Source organism: Apteryx rowi, unplaced genomic scaffold (genome assembly GCF_003343035.1).
Source record: "Apteryx rowi isolate R43461 unplaced genomic scaffold, aptRow1 scaffold_15, whole genome shotgun sequence".
NCBI lineage: Eukaryota > Metazoa > Chordata > Aves > Apterygiformes > Apterygidae > Apteryx > Apteryx rowi.
Genome location: NW_020447752.1, coordinates 3,352,125 through 3,372,514, shown reverse-complemented (window position 1 = coordinate 3,372,514; position 20,390 = coordinate 3,352,125). Strand labels below are relative to the sequence as shown.

Sequence of the window (20,390 nt, the reverse complement as noted above, 5' to 3'; positions counted from 1 at the left end):
ATAAGACACATGTCCAGTGGAAGACTTACTCTGTACAACAGCTGGATAGCCTAAGCTTCTTCAAAAGATAAATAGCAGGTTGTAATACACTGCTGCTTTGACCCACAGTGTGTGCTTTCCTAGCCAGTCCTGAGGAGAGAGCTTGCAGGAATGGCTTGAAACCACCATTTTATTGCTGAATCTTAGGGTCAGGCCAGACCCTCAAGAACATTTGGTTTTTCTTGAAGGCTGTTTTAACTTTTATCAGTATTACCACTAAAAGCTGTGTATTTCTACTGAGCTTGGTTAATGGTTAGCACATGTTAATGGTAGTGGAAGACATGGTCAGCAGTGGAAGTCATGGGAGATACGGTAGAAAGTATTCCAGTATGATGAGAAAAATGTTGACTTGTCTACAGCAGCTTTTATGTTCTCACAAATTTATCGGTGGCTGTCGCTTTGGAAGAAGAAATGAGAGACATAGTTACAAATAAAAGTTAAAATTGATTTTTTTAACATAACCAGAATGTCACAAAATGATTATAAACACTACAGGCCACCCCTTCAGCTGCTAATCACAGCTATCCCATTAACTTTTGTGAACTGCACCATATTGAGGACTTGGCCTTTGCAAAATTTTCGTTAGCCTAAAGCTGACTGGAATGCTAAGCTTTCTCCCTGCTATGTTAGTTCAATTTAATTTGGATTCAAACAGCTGAGGGTAGTGTTTAGCTCCAAAGCAACCCTCCCTAGGCCCCATTAGCTGAAATAGGTCCTTCCTAGTCGACATTTTATCTCCTTTAGAGGCACTGGGCTGAATTTGGTTCTTGTGCCAGTGTTGCAAACTAGCACCTGGAGGGCTTGCTTAGTACTCTGTGACATATTCTTGGAAGGCAAGTGCAGGTACTTGGTTGCTACTGTCAGATGGTAAAACTGCTGGGAGTTTAAGGCTTACCTACAAGTTAACTAACTTTATGTCCCAGAGGTAGTGACAGCTTGGAGGAGGGTAATTGATGCATAGATGATCTTTCTTGAGCCATCTCTAAGTAGACTTTTTTTCATCAAAAATTGCAATGTTTACATCCACTGGACCCGTTTTCTGTAATTTCTTTGTGATAATTCCTTATACTCAAGATGAGCCCAAGCAATTTAAAAGTCCAGCATTGTTCATGTTTCCTTTTTAAAATCTGCTGAGGGTTTCTCTTTCTCTGAATAGCCTCCATGCTAGTATTTTCTGATTAGCTGTGCCTTCCTAGCTGTCTTAATCTAGCCATTCTTTTGCTTCTGTGAAGCCCTTTTGAATCTAGTGTATCTGCCAAATATAGCAAACTGATGGACTGAATCTCAGTTTAAAAGCAGAAAGAAATTATTTGGGTTCATTGCCTTGTGTTGTAGCAGTTAATGGACTAAATCTTCACACATATTAATTAATTAACTTTTCAGTTTTTTGGAGAACTGCAAGAAATAATTTGAGCGTAAAATACATCATTTGGAAGATGTTTCACAAAAACAGCTTCGTTTTCCAAAGTTTTAGTTTATCAAAATGATTTAGCATATTCATTGGGCATATTCATTCATTTGTGTAAGGCTTTTAGCTGACGTGAACCTGCAACTGTTTTTGGTATGTAATTTGCTCAGCTGTAGTCCCAGCAAAGAGGTAATAGTGCTAGTCCTGCTTAAATATGTACCTGTCATTAATTGTAAGTATATGAATATACCTATAACGTTCTGCATGCTTAACGTTGTTCACATATATACTTTTGCACAACAATGCGAATGATAGGACCTGTGTCAAAACAGCAAATCACCAGTCGGAGATCAAGATGTTCTGGGCTTTTACAAACATCCCAGCAGAAATCACTTCCTCTGCACAGAAAGCCAGGTCTCACCAGCATTAATGTGAACCGCCAATTTAAAGTAAGCGTTTAATTGAAAATGCATCTCTGATTTCTCAGTTTACCTGTTCTATTTCAGACCTAGCATTATTCACAGAAATCTTATCTAATGAAGGTAAAGATATATAATTAGCAGCCAGCCTTCAGCATGCAGCGGTAATTAGAGTTTCCGTTCTCTGGACAGTAGAGTAGTGAATATAAACTGAAAGAAAACGTCTGCTTAAAATGTCTGTTGAAATATAAAGATTAAGATTACATTTCCTTGTGCCATCCTCTTTAATGTCGTTGGTTTTTAATGCATCTGTCACACAGTATCAGATTGATTACATCTTCCTGGCTAATCTCTTATCTCTATTTTTTGTGTTGATTAGTGATGAGTTTAAGCTCATTTTCCTTGCAGAAAGAGGATGCCTCATTCTACCCAGAGTTTCAGGGCTGCGTTTATTACTCACTTCTTTCATCTGGGACTTCAAAGAACTTTAAAAAGCTGTACCAAATTTTGCATTGACTCATATCCTGCCAAGCTGCATCTACTTGAACTTGGTTGAATAAGTCATGACAGAATTTAGTCCATTAAAACAATATTGTTAATGACAAATGATTGTCTGAAACGATTGGGCACAGAATAACACAGTAACCATGCCAAAATGTGGAGGAATGTGGTAAACTCTATTTCACAAATGAGCAATCTGAGACACAGGGAAATTAAGGTGAGAAATTTCAAAGTGCTCTTAATGAAATTCTGACCTTTGAAGTGGATGGTAAAACACCGACTGACCTCAGGGGAAAGAGAGATTGGTCACAGGCCGTTCTGAAAATACAGTTCATTTGTAGAACAGGGCAGATTGGTTTTGGTGAATTGTTAATATGGGTCAAATTTACAAGATAATTTAAATCATGAACTAGGAGAGGAGAAAGGAAAAATCACCATGTTTTAATCTTTCATTTTAAAAAGACATTTCCATTTCAAAAAGGCATTTTTCAAGGCTTAGTAAAACCTAAAAAAACTCCAAGGCAACACTTTCCAATGCTCTGGATTTTTGGCTTTTTTGTTTGATGAGATAATTGAAAATCTCAATTTCCAGTTGCCCCAAAAAGAAAACATTTTTTGACTGATTTTGTTCTACCAATTACCCCAAAATTCCAATATATTCTCCGCTCTGCTCAGAAGCCCCTTGCCAGGAGTCACACAGAGAACGGTGCCAGCACTGGGAACAGGATACAGTTTCTCTGGCCCTTATTTATACTACATGGTGTATTTTGTAGAGGACTACATTCAAAATCTGAGTGTTATCCAAAATTACATGCTTTTCTAATGTGTTTCCTGTGGCTTATTTGCTTCTAGAGCAGCTTGTACTTTTTCTTGGATGTCGGAGAAGGGTGTAAAAGGGAGGACAGACACAGTAATGTCTGTCTGTATTAGAAGCAAACTCCTGGAGGCAGAAGGACGAGGAAAAGTTCCTGCTGATGTAGTAGGACTTCCCCAGAGCTGCGAGGACGTGTCCCAGGTGGGGAAGTGACGCAGGATATCGTGGAGTGGCCCGTCCCTCCCACCCCGTTCCCAGAAGCAGCCCCTGGCCGTGGGACGGACGTCCTAGCGTTTGCGCCTGTCCCCTGCGGGGTCTGAGCTCTCGGGCTTTGCAGGAGGAGCTAGGTGGCACTTGGTCCCCGCGCGGGGTATCGAGGCGGCTGGGGAGCGACAAAGCCAGCGTGCTGCGGCCGCAGAGCCGCCGTGGGGAGCCGGTGCTGGTCGGCGAGGGCTGGCTGGTGGCTTGGCTCCCTCCACGCCAGCCCGCATCGGAGGGGATAGCAGTGCACTTGGCGATTACTGTGCGCTAATAAATCTTTCAGTAAAAGTTGGTTTTATCTGTGGCAAAATAACCTCTTTCTAGCCAAGTGACAGACTTTACAAAAACTGAGGTATCAGAGCATCTAAAATAGCCTGAAGCACACAGTGTTTTAAAACATTAAACTTTCAGCAGCTGTTTCTCCTCCTGCTTACACTGGAGCACTTCAGGGGAAAGTTGAATTCTTTTAAAGTCAGTGGAGTGACAAGGTATAAAATCAAAGGGAAAAGATAACTGGGTCCAGGATTTTATCAGTTCCTTAGTTTAGTGCTGGCCATTCCAGTGCTGCCACTTCTCACAGCCCTCCTGCTGGTGGCAGCCCATTCAATACCCTTTTTACAGCTCATTCCAGGACGCGTGCCATTACCCGAGCTTTCAGCTCCTGCTTTCATGGCTGCGGATCAAGGCATGGGCCCAAAAAGTGGAGGCACTGTAAAGATGCACAGAAACTTAAAAACAAAAGAAGAAGAATAATCCCAGATTTCCAGGGATTTCTTGAATTTAAGCCAAGCTAAGCGTTATTTAAGATATATATTAAGGCTTGATCCAGTCTAACAGCTCACCCAGTGAGAAATCAGCAGTGCTTAGGCGAGGCTGTCGCACGGGGTTTGATCACCTGCGGTTCAGGACACCTGGATAGAAGGGGAAAAGCAGATGTGATCAACAGAGTTTGTTGAAAGATTTCAAAGCAAATGCTTCCTCATCAGCAAGTGGGATTTTGGCTAGATTGCACATTTGCAGGGGATATAGTTGTGTAGGGCAGAATTTTTATAATGGGAAAATAAATCTCCAGCCCGGGGGTTGGATAAAGATCAGGTTTAATCTGCTATGGTTTTGCACAGTGTAATGTGGTTTCTCTCACCAGTTGAACTGCCTTATTCCATCATGACTAATTTTGATCCATCTTGAAACAAACATTTGATTTAAGTCAACAAACGGAGGTTTATATTTTCTGCAATGTCTAAACATTTCATTTTGATAGCAAATGTTGAAATCATGTCCTGTCATTTCAGTTCAGTCTCAGTATTCCTGACGTCAGTATCTTTCTGAACTTTTCACGTTAGGATGAAGCAACTGTCGGAAAGAAAATCCTTTTTCTGATCTGCTTAGTAGTCAGAGGAGATGGGACAAACTCAGGAAAATGCAGTATCAAAAGTAAAAGTTTTAAGCTTAACTGTTGAGTTCAGTCTGTGTGCCACTAATGGTGGTTTTAGAGGGAGCAGGAACAATTTTTACATCTTCCTGGCAGGAAAAGCAGGAGTGGCAAAGCTGAGTTCTGACTGCAGAAGTGATGCAACAGCCCCACATCTTCCAGGAGTCCTCTGAAGCTCACCAAGAGCTGTTGAAGTTACTGCGTTTACCTCTGTCATTTTCTGCCAAATCATTATTCTGATGTGAATCTTGAGAAATAATAAGGTTTTTGTGTTGTTGTTTGCCTTTTTATAATCATCCATACTGAAAATCCCAGTGTGAGTGGGACAGTCACTGTTGACTACAGTTTCTTTATGAAAGGCTATAGGCATATAGGATAAAAAACTCAATCTGTAACAGAAAAGTCCAAATAATTACTAGGTTGAGCTTTCCTCCAAATTGTACAGAAGATAGCAAAGATCTGGCTCTTTGCGCTTGCTGGGAAAGAATGTATGTTCTAATAGAGCCGGTGACGAGAATCTTTTTTCTGTTGGTATTTCTATTCCATTATGGGGAGGAATGTGTCTTTGTTGATTAAAAAGTGAGACAAAGTCTGAAGAATATCCTCACAGTGATGCCAAAGAGGATCTGAGTGAGGAATTCTTCCGAATACTGGGGCAGGGCCTGTGGCTTCACTTCCGCTATCTGAATTGTTTATGATGAGAGGTAGGCAGCTAGCAGAACGATCTGGCTTGCAGACCTGGTTTTTTCACAGCTAGATAATTGCAAATTTTATTTTTGATATTATTTGGATTGTTTGCTGCGGTTGGAGAAGAGGTTGCTTTGAAGAAAGTAGCTTTGGGATTCTGGAAAAGGTTGTTCAGTCTCAGAGCCTGAGGATTTGCATGAGCTGGCTGAGCTGATCTAATCACTTGCTTATCCCCAAAGGGGCTGATGAATGTCCCAAATGTTTTAAACAATTACACAGGTGTGATTCTGTGGCTGCTTAAAGCTAACTGATGTGGCACTTCCATCCCCTCCTTTCTGCTAGCTGTGAGTGCAGCTGAGTGAAAATGAATCGATTTATTTTTTCCTTTTGGTGAGTTGTCCGCCTGTTCAGCTCCCCCCTCCCTGACTGAGCCCATTTCAGATGCTCATGGTGCTTGTGCCAGCACAGGGACAGAGGTGACACAGGACTGCGAATTGGTAGCTGAAAGCAAGTGGAAACCAGGAGTGCTTCTTGCAACTGTATGTTCACTTAGATTATATGTGAAACTATGGCTTTGCACAGGCATTTTCGTGCTATCACATTGTTAGTCTAATACCATCCATTTGAAAGAACCTGGGCTTACCCCGGCACCGTGCCTGTGCATCTCCAGGTGAGAATGCTGAGAAACTCTGGTGATGAAGATCTTTCAAGTGCCTAGCCTATGCCTGAGTATTGGCTCTGTAGTGTGAAAGTTGGAGGTCAGCAGCAGTGCCACTGAAGCACGTGCTGTTGCACTGATATAAATGAAAGCTAAATGGGCTCAGCTAATCCAATAGCACCTGTCTCCAAAACAGGAACTCGCATTAATAGTTATGAGTTTTGATTCTTTCTCTTAAAATGTTCCCTTTAGCTTTTAAAACTCTGTGCTCTTCATTGCCGGTAGCCGTCTGCCACTTTCTTTTAGAAAACATGGTATTTATAGCACTTCATGCGTGCTGTGAGCCATCCTTGAGATGAGGACACAAACTCTCTGTGTTGCTTTATTACCACACAGTAAAAAGTTACAATATACCATATAAATTGCTATATTCTCAGCCCAATTTAGGATTTTTGGGGGGGACATAGCCACAAAATGACTTTGCTTTTGTTTATCATTTGCAGGAGTGTCCAGATATTATACCAGCTTCAGAAGGGATTGTTTTTATTAAAATAGAAACATGTGTGGCAAGATACTTTCAGCTGATTTAAATATGCTTAGATCCCCCTGGTAGTACTGGTGCTATATTGATGAATAGCAGCTGAAGATTTGACTGGTAACCAGGAGTTATTAGAGAAGCTGCTGGTCAGAACTGAAACAACTTTAATTATCCTGAATATTAGATACAGGATACTTGGAGGACTCAGCATTCTCAGAGGCAATTGGAAGACCTAGGGGCTTACCTAGGACATACATATGTGAAGGAAAAGAGAGCCAGTGAATATTAGGTAAGTTAAGAGGTTAAAAGGATCTAGTAAGCCTAGGACTAGTAATTATGTCTAGTCCTTTCTTCGCCATAGGCAATGAAGAAGGGAAGTGTACTCTAGTGGTTAAACCCTGGCTTTGGATTTTAGGAACTGCAGATTCTAATGGGGGCTCTGCTCTGCATACAGTGTGTGACACTTCGGATACTCATTTCATTTGCTGTGCCTTAATAAGGTTGGATAGCAACTGGATAGTCCATTGGAAGGGTTTTGAGATGCTGTGATGAAATATGGTGGCTGTAGTGTGGTCTCTGGCTTGTGCTTTCAGCTGTGACATTGGTGGGCTGCCATGGCCTTCAGCATGTCGTCCGTTTGGTCTGTCTCAGCATAGACACTTACAAAAGATGCGCAGTGCCTCTGAATTGCCTTGACAGATGAAGAGCACTAATACTAAATGCTTGAAAAGTGCTTTGGTATCTTTGTACTATCTAAGCATTATCATTATGATTGTTAATAGTACACACACACACTAGGACAGAGCACAGACTCTTTATGAAGCATTTGTGTTAATTTAATTTAATCTAATCACAACGTTTAAAAATGAATGTCATAAAATATTAGTGGCTGCAAAAAGCTTTAGATATGCTTCTAGATGTCCTGTGTAACAGAGTTTGTGCGGGCCTGCTGATTGAAGACTGTTTTTCTTTTATCCCCCCTCTGGACGGTTTTACATTACTTTCTAGGACTTCATTGAGGTGAGCGTGTAACCCTCTTTGCCTCAAGCTTAGCAGGTAAGGACTTTGTACATTGGGCTGCTGGCTAAAAGAATTGACTTAGGCAAGATAAGTTTCAGACTTTGGTGGCTCATTCACTGAAACAGAGTACTTTTCCAATTCTTTTTTTGTTCCCTATTAGGTAGCTAATCATGCTCACTACTTACCAGACCAAGGATTAATTTACAGGAGGGAAGAGATATACAGACATGCAATGGAAGCTGGGGAAATATCAGCACGTAGCAAATGTGTAACAAATCACACGCTGGTGCATAGCATGCAGCACCATTGCAATGTATATTCCTTTAAATGCTTAGATAAATCTGAGCAAGGAATCTCGGCTCAAGTGGCAGACTGGCTGATTCGATCATCTCCCTTTGGCACCATGGGCAGGAATACTTTGAATTGCTGAGTGCACCCAGAGCACCTCTGAATTTGGGAAGAAATCTTGCAGATCGAAGTTCTACTACAATTGTAATAGTGAAACATAGGTGGCTATTGATAGCCATGGAGTGGGGTTTTGTCCTTCTTCTTTCCATGTGTGTGCAGGAGAGTGAATGTAAAGACACTGTATGGCACGGGAGGTGGTGTGTATAACTTCTTTCCCCAGCGCTTGACACTGAGTCAGCCAGTGATTTCCAGCCTGTCATCCTTGCTGAGCCCCATCTCTCACTCCCCCTGCAGTTCTCCCATAGTGGCTATTGCTGTGCAGTACTGTCTATTGCTGCTGCTTTTACTATTTCAAGGCTTGCTTTGTCTTAAATCATGTTCTCTGTGTTCCTATCCTTCCCCACCCTTTGGGTTGCCAGTTTTTAGCCTTCTTGTATTGGTCCCCTTGACAGTCTTTTCTAACAGCTTCCAGACAATAGCATATTTAGCTGCAGGGATCTTATTAGGCTAGCAACACCAGCCTATGGAGCAATATTTTGCCAGGGAGATGAAGTGAAAGTGGGATCCTGATGTCTCCTAAACACCATTGGTTGCTTGTGTAGAACGTGCAGTTCTTCATTCAAGATTAGGTTTGTAGAAGTGCTCAGCTTCCAGTTAGGGAGCTGAGTAAGCTTGGGCAGAGTATATGTATCTTATGAAGAGCTGATTTGTCCTCTTCCAGAGATGTTTCAGGAGTGGAATAATCAAATTTAAGAATTGCTGTTTTTAAAATTGCTCAGAATGGGTATGTTTTGGAGGTAGATGTTTTGGGGTTTGTTCCATTCTATCAAGTGCAGTGTAGTCCTGGCTTGCGCTCTCAGCTCTTCCTTCGTTCTCCATTATGACTTTTGGCTATCCATTTACTTGTGCTGTCTCTTTGCAGTTATTTATAAAATAAATGTAGTACTTTTGAATGATTTCCAGGAGCATAGGGAAATAAGTAACAAACATTTGAAAAGTGCTTTGAGATCTCCAAATACAAGGGGCTATCTGAGTCCAGTGTGTTATCAAAAATAGCTATCTGTAATAGTTTTCATGCTTTACATATGTGAGAGGATTTGGTCTAATGCCTTTTCTAAAATCGTGGCGTGAGTGTTGCATTTATTTGTAAGACACATTAGTGCTATTATTTTTCACGCATCAGCTACCTGAAGAAATGGTGAATAACTTTCCTTTTTCAGCTTTATCTTATAGTATTGCCTTGTTTAACTGGTTACTGGATGATAAGTCTGTTTTTTGAAGCTATTTAGGCATCTAAATCCAACTAATTTAACTGGGGATTAGAAACCTAAATACCTATAAAAACTGGCCTTAATGGCTGTTCAATTTTAGTTAAAGTATAACCATGTATTTAGATCAGGTGGGTATTAGAGAAAGCTGCTATTTTCTTGCAACTTACATAATCTCTTCCATATAATTACTATTAAAAATAAACTGATTATTTGCAAGCAGGTAATTATTTTGCAAATGTAAATGATTTTGGTATGAGTAAATTTAGGGCATCTTCTTTAGACTTCCGGATTTGTCGCCTTCAGCAATTTCCTTTAGCAAAAACTGTTGTAGTGGTTGAGATTTCAAAGCTTTTTGTGCAGACCTGGTTGCTGATACCAAAAATGAAACCTATGAACACGACGTTCCATTACATGCTCCATTTCATTCTACTAAAAGCCAGAGAGGGAGAAGTGAAACTTTAATAATGAAGGAAAGCATAATTTGCCCAGGTGAGTAAGCATCTAAAGGCACAAAGGATGTGTACTAAACTACATTTTATGCATTGTCTGTAAGCATTAGATTAGTTGTACTTGACTGTCACTAAAAGAGAAAAACAGGGTCAGTCTCACATATACACACTCAATTTCCACTAATGATTGGAAGAGAAAGTTGTCCCTCCCAGGAGTTTGATCATATGCAGTGTTGAACCCGTATGGCCAGAATCTGATCTCATTTCTGCCGTTGGAAATCCTGAGTTAACCCACTGCAGTTAGTACAATTGCTCTGGACTTATCCTGATGAACAGAAGAGAAAGTCTAGTCCTTATAGAGAATAATTTTTGTGCCTAAGCACAACTCTCACCATCACTAGATAGTTTAGTTTGGCATCAGCTTAACACTGAAAGCAAAGACCAGCCAGAGCCAATTTTAGCTGTTTCAGTGCCATAGCCTTAAGTCAGCACGTGTTTCTTTGAAAGTTCTTCACACATTTTGATGAGGCTGAGCTGAGCTTCAAGCTTGTAACAAATCTTGAAAGCAGCTGTTTCCCTAGGGCTGAGAATTTCATCACAGTGATTTTGCATAGGCCGGCAGAAGGGATAGAAAACATCCCCTCTGGCAATATAATTGTATGTACTTATACTAATTTTTGAAGACACCTTGGCAAGTTGCTTTCCAAATTGTCCCCTTTGTTGCCAGGTTAAACAATGTGTGTGTCTAATCTTATCTCCCACTCCCTCTCCTCTAAGTCAATTCAGCTGGGCTTCGTTCACTGACGCACACTTCTTTGGAGCTCAGGCTGCTGGGAAGGCTGTACACAGGTGTGAGCAACCTAATCCTGCACTTTTTAATATGCAGATCTGGCAGTTATCTGCTGGTCTCCAGCAGAGCTAATTACTGATAAGAGCTTTCTTGGTTCGTCGGTTGGTTGGGTTGTTGCCGTCAAGGCACTGAGAAAACTGAAGGTGTGGAATGAGACATTAAATGGTATAACATGTTTCTAACACAGAAAAATTGTAGAAAAGATACAATTCAGATTTTCCTGGGGGTCATGAATGAAAATGATCCTGGAGACATATTGGGTGGGAGAGGATTTCCTTTGCTCAACAGCACAGGAAATAGATGAGGTAAGAATCTGTTACTGTGCTACAGGGGTTTTATCAAAATTGGAAGGGTCCAGGTCTCTTTCCCACTCTGTCATCAGCAGTAAAGGATGAGTCATCTGCTTTACACACTGTCAAGGGTGAAATGCTCAGCTGTTTACAAACTTCTAGTTTAAACAATTATGTTTAATCAGATTCTTTTGCCAGAAGTTGGTCTAAAATGTCAAGATGGTGACAATCCTTTAGGCCATTAGCTGCCCTTTCTTTTACAGTGGATATCCCTAGGCTTGCTAATAATTGGCTTTGTCTGACCTGCAACTTACTTGATTTTGTGTTTAGTAAAAGGATTCAAGGGTAGATTAGAAAAACAACTTGAATGTAAGGCTGAGATTTTCAATGTGATTTAAGGTCATTGAGCTCCCATAGTCCAATAGGAGTTGAGTACTCAACTTCTTCAGGTTTCTGTGGGAAGTGTAATTCAAGAGATCAGTTTAGATGCATGATCAGGATGAAATCTGAACTACTCCCTGGCAAGGTCTTGCAGTGAGCAGGTGACATCCACTGACCGAAAAGTAGGACAGATTTCATCCATCAGCCATTTGTACTAAGCTGTGCTGAATCCCCAGACTTACTACGCTGCTATCATTGCATTTTCCTTTTGAAAAGGCTGTAGATGCAGTGCAAAGCCCTTCCTTCAGATGTACCTGGTACCTGCAGTGCACTGGGCAGGGTAAAGAGGGAGGTATTTCTGTCTCCTGGAGCCTGGTCCCACTGCTGAACAGTTTGCTGTTAGCAGATTTCACTGGTGCTTCAAGGTGGGAAATTTTAATGAGCTTTAATGACTATAATGTTAATGAGACTGTCTCTCAGGCAGGCTTGACAGGACCTTGGTGTGCTGTTTCTTCCTGGGAACACCCCCAACACGGCCCTTTTGTCAGAGGCTGGTGCTGCAGTGACCACTCCAGCTTTCCATGGGTGGGAAATCCTTGTATGTTTGCTTTGCTCTTTATAGCATGGCAGGAGTGCAGAGGGGCCAGAGCCAGGGGACCAAGAGCAGCTTGAGCGTATCTCCATGGCTGTGGTATTCCCTGCTCATCAAAGAAGGGAAATAAGGAAAAAAACCTGCTGAAAATAACCTGGTACTGCCCACACTGGTATCACTGTAAAACAGAAGCAAACTACTGAATGTGGTTTTGTTACAAGGGTATAAACAGGAATAAAATGACTTGTCCAGGGAATGGGAGATCACCATGATCTCCCACTGTCTAATTGTCTGTTCCACTAAACACTTATCTGACTAGCCTGGGGCTTTCCTTTGGGTTACATCAAAGTCTTTCATTTGTTAGAGTCCTGTTTTTCCCTTTCACGTGAAATGTAGCCTGAAATACCGAAAAGAGCAGTTTCTAATTAAGCTCCCGCCTAAATCCATAATAGCTTCTGAAGTCACTGGGCCAGGGATATAAAGAACTATAATGATCTACTCAATATGTAAATATAGATGTAAAATTTTTTTTGCAGGGGTAGAGGTGGGAGGCCAGATCTCATGAAACCAAATATAAAGCTTCATGGTAGAAATTCAATCAGTGCATTAGTTATCATGGACTTTCATAAAAATAAAGTAATAATGCACATTTGTGTTTCAGTTCATAAATGTGAAGTGACAGCCTATGACTTAGCCACTGAAATGATATTATAGACCCAGAAAAGAATAATAGAGGAAATTGAGAATGCAGAAGAGAGAATTGTAATAGAATTGGGCATTGACACAAATATAAATCACGAAAGGGAGATTGATTTAATGGAAGATATGAAAGTCAGAAACTGAAGGTGTTAAAAAGATCATCTACTCATCTGGTAAAGAATCCCTAAGGCTACACAACTTTCAGCTGAAAAAGCCAGATCTACTTAAACTAGGTGAACCCTGTTTAAAATTGTATGAGGAATAACATATTATAGGGGAACATGCTTCCATGGTACACACATTCTATTAAGAAGTTGTGGAAAAGAGGAAAAAGCTTACGCTGATCAACTGGAAAATTAGCTTTGCTCATAAATTTTGTCAGAAGATTTCCATGTAGATATGAGAATGAGAAATTATTCTTGTCCAAAGAGCCTAACAAACAACATTTACATGCTAGCTAGCTATGAGGATTTGAAAGAACGTAATCGGCAAAATGAGTTGGCCAGGCTACTTCTGTGAATGGTGTTTTGTACATAAAAAGCTGGTAGGACAGACACATGTCATGTGAGTGATCTCTCCATCTAAGTGCTAATTTGGGAAGATTTATTTTAGCTAGTGAAAGGCTTTCAGGCTTCACTCATATGCATCTATAAATGCAAAGAAGCAAAAATCTCCCTTGCTTGCACGTCTAAGGGAAGAAGTCTCAAAGATTCAGATGAAACTGTGCTAAGATCTCCTCTCAATATTTGAGGGTGATCCCATAACTCTTTCGTGGTATTGCTTCATGTAAAACATGGAAGTCAATGAATCTGAAGTGTAGCTTGGTCCTTCCAGTCCACATGGTGGGAGGAAGCGCATTTAGAGGAACTACACGCTGAGATTTCAGAGCTATCATGGATCTGTTGTTAATAGTTCATTTGCTTTTTCCCTTCATTATATGGAGTCCTGCTTTTCTAATAGAAAAAAAGGATTAGGGAGCCTCTTAACTGCTGTATCTCAGCTCACTGAGATATGTGCATACATACTGGGGATGGGGTGAGACATAGCAGAGAAGAGCCCAGTTACAAACTACACTGTTTCTGTAATCAGCTTTCCTCCTTCTGTAAGATGATTTTGCATGCTGAGGATCACCTCTGCTTCTGAAAAAAATCTGAATAATCTCAGTGAGTCCCTCATAGCATCCTTCTGAGGCAGACAACCTTTATTCACCTGAGAGGGAAATGGGAAGTCAAATAGCTCACCCAAAAATCTCACAGCAAATAATTCTCTGAGAAGTTCAGAAGGCCTTCTCGAGCCTGTTGTGCGCCATACTGCCTGAAAGTACTCACTCTTGCTCGGCCTTACTCTCCCTGTGGATGGATGAGCGGCAATCCTTGTATGCATCTGAGTTTTTCCATGGTAGTTCTTGAAGTCAAGTGTTGCTGAGCGATGGTGCAGGGGGAAGGGGAGGAGAGTGACAGGATGCCAATGAGCCTTGCAGTCTGCTGCGCTGAAGCCGTAGTGACAAATGTATCATTAGCAAGCACAGGATACCGAATGAGCCTGTTTTCTGCTCTATTTTAGATACAAAGGGTAAGTTTATGAGCGGCTGAAATTGCAGTAGCAGCTTGCGCTTGGTTCAGTTGCAGTAATATTTAGCCCCTGTCATCGGTTGTCTACTCAGCCCACTGATGAGCGTGAAGGATAAAACCAAACTGGGCCCCCGTCAGCTCACTGTGCCAAGAGCTGGGATTAATATGTGCGTTTTTCCAGGGAACTTTGCCTATAGGAGAGCTGTCCAGTTTGTTCACGTCTGGAAACCAAGAGCCCAGCTGCTCCAGGTGCTGTCTTCTAGGCCTGTGTGTGCTTACTCGCGGGACTTACAGATTATCATAGAAAAGCCCTGCAGACTGATGAAGCTGAGCACATCTGGCACGACACTGACACTAAGTAAGTGAGTGGTGCTGGGTTTTGGCCATGAGGTCTTTATAAAAGAGCAAGTGTATCTGTGAAATGCCAGAGAGGATCTGAGAGCCTGCACTGTCATATCACTTGCATGCCCTGTGAAGAAATATAGCCCTCACGTACCCATGTAACCTCTAAACTAGCAATTCCTGAAGATCCTTGGTATGAAAGCTGCTCCCCTCACCCAAGCACTCCTTTCCTTCCCAAGAATTTCTGAAGCTTAAGAAAAAAAAATCCTCTTAGCATCCTGCTAAGAAGTCAGCAAGACGGCTCTGCTCCTTCACTCGCCGTCCAAGCTGGGTAGTTCGCTGCCTTCACCGTGACCTGTTGTCCTAACAGTTATCAGTAGTGCAGTTTTTTCAAAGCAAAAGATCAAATGGAACAGACTGGGACTATGTCATTTCTCTCACGTGAGGGGCTCAGAAATCAAACACAGATCACCAACGTGGGCACAGGTTGCCAAGCTAAAACGCAGCAGCAGCAGGGATGTACCATCCCTGCCAGCTTCCTTCCTCCCCCTCGGAGAGCTCTACCTGCAACGGTAAGTGCTGGAGACTAGCCAATGGTTGTGGCAGTATTTCTGGAAGCACTGCTTTTGTGTGTGTGATGCTGAGCTTATTCACACATGCGTGAATCAAGAGAGAGCAGTCAGTGCCTCAGGTCTGATGTAAAAATTGATTGCCTTTAGGCTTGTCGCTATGTATTTGTATGATGTCTAGCAGAACGGGGTCTGGCCCAGGGCTCAGGCTCCTTCACCTGCCTCGTTCAAATAAATAATAACAACAACTGAATGTAAAACTCTGCTAATTCCCATTTCCCTTCCTCTCTACCATGCGTACTGCTTTTAAGAGGAGATCTTTTATTTTGGAAGGTTTGTTTCTGCCAGCTCATATGGGAGTAACAGCAGTTACTCTTTCAGTGAGTAGTGAAGATGTAACACTTCTCTAAGCACTGCAAAAGCAAGTGAAGCTGCTGCTTGACAATTCTGTTATATGTTTTTGTAAATGTTTCTTTGGAGTTGGCTGTATCTGTGTTTGAAAGGAGATGCAGGTCTTTCCGGGGTATGTTAGGACTTTGTGCAAATCTGGGTGTTCAAAAGTCCCTCTCTTACGTCTCTGAGGTTGCAATTCTGTAGTGATTCAGATGGGCACAAGAGAAATGGCTCAGCCTTTGCCGATGGTGCAGTCCTGATTTCCAGAGAGGGATTCTCAGTGTGAACTAGCAGAATTTGATGCCCACTCCGATTGTTTGGGGAATCCAGCACCCGAGTCCTAGTAGTGTCCTGGAGAATCCCAGCCTGGCTGTGCAACTCCAGAAGAGTTTGCTGACTAATTAGATCATTCTCCAATTTACTAGGCCAAATCCAGACTAAAACCTTCATAAGGGGTTTCAGTAGTAAACCTGTTCTGCACTTACACTGGTCTTTCCCATGGAAGGAGTATAAAAAAAAGCTTTCTGGATGTTATTTTAGACTTCCAGTACATCTCCATAACAGTTGTAGTATGGTCATTGATTCATTTGTTATATGTTTATCCTTCCCATGCCAGCACTGACATGTTGAAGGAGAGGAACTCATGTCTTTCACCCCTCTCTGATATTTTCCACTTCTCTACCTGCCCTTAAAGTTCCTCACAGATGTCCACATGGCTTCATCTGTTTTCCTCTTCATGCCTTTGCTGTCTACCTCTGGAGTGCTTGCATGGAGCAGCTCTGCTTCTTCCAGCCTGCTCTGGGAGACACATGCTGCTGACTGGTTCAGTTCTTCCATTAAGTGTCCAGAGTCCTTCACAGGCATTAGGTAGTATGAGATCCCTGGAAGAGATCCAGCTGCTGCACATGGGCGCCGTGCCTGTTCATTCCTGTAGCTTCTGTACCCTGCAGTCATTGCCTGAAGATGTCTTCACATGAAACCACCTTCACAGGGCCTTCCTGATCAGTTATGCAACTTTTTTTATTAACATCATCTGCTCCTAAACACTGAGAACATGCAAGACATGTCAATACAACAGGGTAATATAGTCTCTGAGAGAGTCCCTCTCCCATAGTTTGGCTATTCTTTTGAATTGTTTGGTCGTTGCGAGATAGTTCAGATAACCAAGTTCAGGACTCACCTTGACCTGACAATAAACAGATACGTGTATGAGTGCCTGTCAAGAGGGAAAGAGTGTGAAAGCATTTGGCGGATCAAAGCAGCATGACTCCCATTAGAGTCAGTGGGGAACAAGCAGCTAAAATCCTACATAATGCTTTCAAATTACCCTCCACCTTTGATTCCCCATCCTCACTGAAGCCAGATCCTGCAACTTTTATTGAATGTGTCATTTCCTTGAAAATGAAAGGAAGTTCAGAGGAACTGTAGGCTCCGGTGAGCAGCAAGATCAAGTGCTTTTAACTTGAAGGCCAAATGGCACCTTGACTGCACTGCCACGTAACCCCATTAGCTGCAATAGAGCTGACAGGTTGAGAGCTAGAGCGCAGTTTGGCTGGTAATTCTCGTAGGTTATGGTGAGAAAAGCCGACGTGTTTTTCTGATCTTACGCTGACTCCGAGCATGTGTTAAGAACTGCCTTTGCTTTGCTGACTGTTAGCCCCATGCACATCCCAGACTGAATCCCAGAAATCTGGGCTGTTGTCTCCTCCATTGTAAGAGGCATAGACATGAGGTCCAGACATTTGCTCTTACCATGTTTATTACTGTCTCTTTTAGTAAATTTATATTACAACAGCACCTGCATCTCCCAACAGCACTGGGTCCAGGGACTGCAGTTCCCTATCAGAGACAGTCCTGTGACAGTCTGAATAGTTATGAATAAAACAATAAATAATGAATGAAAGGAGCAGATAGTGAACCTTTCTGAAGTCATATGGCGGAGATGAATTATCAACTTCAGCTCTTGAGTCATCACCTGGACTTCTACCCACTCAATGAGTGGGTTTTTGTTTCGTAAGTTTTTCTAGAATAAGTCTGTGAGAGGAAATAGTTTCTGGCCAGACTTTTCTATTTACACTAAGTATAGCTCTTTTCATGGTTTGGTGGATAATTCTCAAGCCTTGGAGTAAGGAGGCTTCATTTGTAGCCCTGTGTATCATTGACCCATGTTGCCCCCATGGGGGAAGGTACTTAAACGTTGCATTCCTTCATTTACACAATAAGGATAATAATATCTATACTACACATATATGTATGTATATAAAGAACTGTACATACACACACACACACTTATGTCATAAACACTGAGGCTTCACAATCATGTGCTTTACATAGCGCTGCTTGGAGGTTTGGGGGCTTTTTGTTTTTTTTTCTTTTTTGCAAAATGCTGCAACACTATTAGATAATAGGAATAGTTCAAATGTAAAATGTTCATCATCATTATTGTTGTTATTATTATCTTATTACACGCCACGGAGGAAGAGACATAGAAATGAAACAATATTGATCCATAGTAATTTAACCAGATCAGGCTTTCATTTAGCTGCATGAGGAAAATAGGATGCCTTTGCTCCCATCTTTTAAATATAATCTTTTCCTTGAATTTTCTTGATTTAATGAAATGCAATCAGTTTTCAGGCAATGGCTTGTCTTGCACATCAGAACACTTCACAAAAGTGACGTAAGTTATCACCACTATTGCTATAAATGTAGGTGAGCATAATATATTTAGCATTTTATCACATCTTATAAGGAAAAAAGAAAGTATCAAATAGCATTTACGTTGTCTGTTCACTGCAAGCTTATTTAATTACATTCTAACAACATAAATTATGTTGCTACAAAGATTTCAGTTCACTCCAGGTCACCAGAAAGGGTGCTGAACACTGGGGTCTTCTTTAAGCTGCAGACTGGATGTTCAGTGGAGCTTTAAGGGGTGGCTTTCGAAAGAGTTGCTCGATTTTTGTCTGCTAGTGTCCAAAATATATTTTCCAGTTCAAGAGGACATGCCTTGGCTTATGTGATGAATACTGAATTTGAGGAGAAAAGATGATGTATTTGTCCCTCTTACCCAGAAAACCCACATTTCTTGTAGATAATGTAAATTGCCTAGATGTTGCCTAGTTGTACATTATATGTTTCATATCAAAACATATGGCTTAAAAATTACTGAAATCTTCAAACTGGCCCAAAAGGAACCCCATGCCCAGCTATTGAAACTACTCCTGACTAACTGATTTCTCTAAACAGATGTTAAAAATCACTGCAGATGGTAGTTCTGCCTTTATTCCAGTCCTCGGTGATCCCTAAAGTTGAAGAGTTTCTGAGCTGCTCTAGTTCCAGGTCCTTTTCTTCACTACTGTCACCAGGCCAATTGTCCCCCATCCTGTACTTAATTATTTTTACCCAAGTTTATACTTTGCTCTCACCCTTCTTGAATAGCATCTATTTATTTCAGACAATTTTCTACACTATCAAGATCATTTTGAATTCTAATCCTGTCCTCCAAAGTACTTACAACCCCTCCCAGCTTGGCATCATCTGCAAATTTAATGAAATTAATTAAATGAAAATTAAATGAAAGACTCCCATTGACTTCAAGGGGCATTGGAGTGAACCCAGACTGTCTTACATCTTTAAGAAGTGGCTCAAGTGAAATACACTTATTGCCTTACAGGCTGTTTTTGTAAGGGGAGAAGACAGATGCTTGCTGAATAATTCAGGGTCATCGTTGCAGACTGAGAGAGATTTAACTAATTTGTCAGAATAATGACCTTTGCTCAGGAAAGGGAGAAGCAGCTTTCGATTGCTGCTGTCCCCGGAGAGATGCAGGGAGAGCCTGGCTTTAGCTGAGCACCACGGTGAGGGGCTGGTTCGGAGATGTAAAATGACAAGTAAGCATTAGGAGCAGTGGTGTTTGCAGATGGTTGGAGGCCTGATACAGCAATACTGATGTTTTCATTTAAGCCAGACAGGAGCAGCGCTGCTACCTGGTGCAGTGGGATACTTGGGAATACCAGGGTCGCTCCCATCTTGTTCCCAGCTCTGGCCTTGTGTACGTATACACGCACACACACTCATACTCATTGATTCGCTGTCATTGCTGCTGTTTCTCTCCCTCCCCATTAAAAAGAAACCACTGGGCACTGAGAGCTTGACATCTTTCTTAAATGAGTGCAAAGAGGGCATGCACAGAGCAGAGAGGGAAAGGGCAGGCAGCCCTTCCTGGTGCTCGCTTGCTAATGAGCAAGCTGAGGACAGCTTTGCGCACAGGAAGGTGTTAGAAACGGGGGCGTCGGGCGGTGACACCCCCCCCCCCCCCCAGCACACCGATGTGCTGCCACTTGTGCCAGTGGGGTCCCAGCGCTGGCTGAGCTGTGTGGCACTGCTCGCTGCTGGGAGGGACGAACGGCTCACGGCCATGTGCTGGTTTTCACCCTAGCGTGAAGAGCTATTTATCTTCAGTTGTCCGGAAATATGCATCTGGGGAAAGACAAGGTTATGTCAGCAGGACAACTGAGGACAGAAATCCCCTTACTGCTCAGTATCCCAGCCCACAAGTCTGGTGTGATGAAGGACATCTTCTTCCATTCCAATACAGACTTTGCAGTTACTTTAACAGCGAATGCAATTTGGAAACCATTCTCTGGCATTTCAGCCTGTCTGGGTTTGCTGATGACAGCTTTCTCTGGCACTCGTGTGCCTGTGGCTGTTGCTCTCCTGCTGGAGCACTGTCTTGCTTATGGGCTTCTCCACAAGGGATTTTTGGCTTAGAAAGGCCTAGGTCTCTCTGAGAAAT

At 42.0% G+C, this 20,390-nt stretch overlaps 1 protein-coding gene across 1 annotated transcript in view; it reads left to right on the top strand.

Moving 5' to 3' along the window:
• The window catches only part of TMEM132D (transmembrane protein 132D), a 272,972-nt gene that overhangs the window by 231,227 nt on the left and 21,355 nt on the right, over window positions 1-20,390 (top strand). The window lies entirely within an intron of this gene.